Source organism: Octodon degus, unplaced genomic scaffold, assembly GCF_000260255.1.
Source record: "Octodon degus isolate 3935 unplaced genomic scaffold, OctDeg1.0 scaffold00293, whole genome shotgun sequence".
Classification (NCBI taxonomy): domain Eukaryota; kingdom Metazoa; phylum Chordata; class Mammalia; order Rodentia; family Octodontidae; genus Octodon; species Octodon degus.
In genome coordinates this window covers 1,346,479-1,348,510 of record NW_004524869.1, presented here as the reverse complement: position 1 = coordinate 1,348,510, position 2,032 = coordinate 1,346,479, and the positions used below count along the sequence as shown (strand labels likewise).

Here is a 2,032-nt window from a genome sequence, read left to right as displayed (position 1 = left end):
GCTTCCTCTTTTACCTCCTTTGGTATGTCATCAAAATGGGGCCTTTTAAATTAGATCCCTCCTGGCCTACTTATTAAAATTCTCAATTACTTCCCAACGGTTGCTTTTACCCTGATTCTCTGCTTTATTTCTTTTTTCTTCATAGCACCCAGCAGTCTGTAGAATACCAACTTCACTGGAATGGGCTTTTTGTCTATGCCACTCCCTGCTGTTGGCTTAGCATCTACTGTGTCGCTGGCACACAGTAGGCTGTCAATTCTCATCCGCATGAATTAGAGGCTGTGCTAACTTCAAATGTCTGGGGTGTAGGGCTTGCTACAATTGCCAGTCAAGCCACTACAGTTAGGAAAGTCATAATCTTGCATTTCTCAAACTGTTTCACCAAGATACCCCCATGATACCTTAAGCTGGGTAATTGCTACGTGTGGCTGTTCTGTGAATTATAGGGTTCTAAGCCACCTTTCTGGCAGCTACCCACTAGATGTCCACTTATGACTATCAAAATATGTTTCCAAAGATTTCCAGATGTCTCTTGGTGGCCAATTCACTTCTAGTTGTGAACAACTAGCTTAGGAAAACAAGTTTTTTATATGGTGACCCTATTGCAAAATGCCACTCTCCTTTCTGAATTAGCCGTCACTCTGTAACACTGACGGAATTTCCTAACTGGAGGATCACATGGTTAGAAAACACCATCTTTAAGATTGGAGGGTCACAGTGAGCTCCACAAAAGCATACGTAAGATCAAAAGAACAGCTCCCTTCTACTCAGAGAGAGAAGTACTGAGAGATCTCAAGTGTACCCCTGGGGTCAGTGTAGTCGGGATGGGATACCACGTAGAAATCTTTCTACCCCTTCCTGAAAGGACAAAAGTAAATGAAGCTAAGAAATGAAGGGAAAGAGATCTCTGTAAGTTGGAGGATAAGGATCCTCTCTCCCTCTTACTCCTTGTATTCAATGAGATTCCCCACAGCCAGGATGAGGAACAGCCTAGTAGTTAGAGCTGAGTTACGGTATACACTAAATGGAGCCAGTTTGGTCTCCAACCATCATTTGTACCACTGTTTCTACACAAAAGGACCTTCTAAATTTTAAACAAAAAACTTTCGGAAGAGATTTTGATCATAAGCTGGAGCCTGTCTAGCTGTGTGTGCAATATATTCACTTTTGTCTACACTGTGCGCAAAAGCTGTCCTACACTACCATTCTCCAAAACCATGTGTAGGGACACTGAAACAAAATGTCCTAAGTAAACAACAGCGTGCTGGTCGTTTCACTTCCGGTGTTCTGCTCATACCTGGAAGTTAGTGCTACATATCTAGAGGAGTGAAACTCCCCCACACCCCTAGCTCTGAGGTCGATTTTTCTAACTAGCAACATAAAAGTACTTTTCATTTAAAATAATCTCACAACCCAAACAAAAAACCATTGCCTGCCTGCTAGCATACGTGTCGTATCTGCAAGGTGTTTTTTATTGTTAACATGAAACAGATTTGTCTTGCCACATGCAAATTTTCCTAGACAGAATATATTATTGACAGAAACCTGCTGTAAGGAGACACTGTGTTAATCTATCTCTCATGTAACTGTGGAAGTGTTTGTAATACCAGGAAGCAATTTCCTTACAGACAAAAGGGGCAACTCTGCCTGCAAATAGAAAGACCAACGCTATCAAGAGCCGTGGACCATTACAGGAACTCTAAGAATCCTATTATAAGAGACTCAGCCTGCCATGGTGCCAACAGTTGTATTCCCATCCTCTGGGAGGTGATGGCAAGATTAGAATTCTGTGCCTAGCCTGGGCAACTTAGTAGGACTTTGTCTCAGAATAAATAAAAATAAAAAAAGGGCTGGGATGCAGTCCAATGTAAAGGACTGGTTTCAGTGCTCAGCAGAATGAATACACTCATACGCACACATCCATGAAGAAGAGAAGAGGAAAGGGGAGAGGAGAGCAGGGGAGAGAAGGAAAGGGGAAGGAGTGAGGGGAGAAGTGAGGGGGAGGGGACGGAAAAGGAGGAGGGAAGAGGAG

General features: G+C 43.0%; 1 protein-coding gene across 7 annotated transcripts in view; it reads right to left on the bottom strand.

Annotated features, from left to right (window-relative positions):
• Positions 1-2,032, bottom strand: part of Rai14 (retinoic acid induced 14) — a 156,855-nt gene that overhangs the window by 31,549 nt on the left and 123,274 nt on the right. The window lies entirely within an intron of this gene.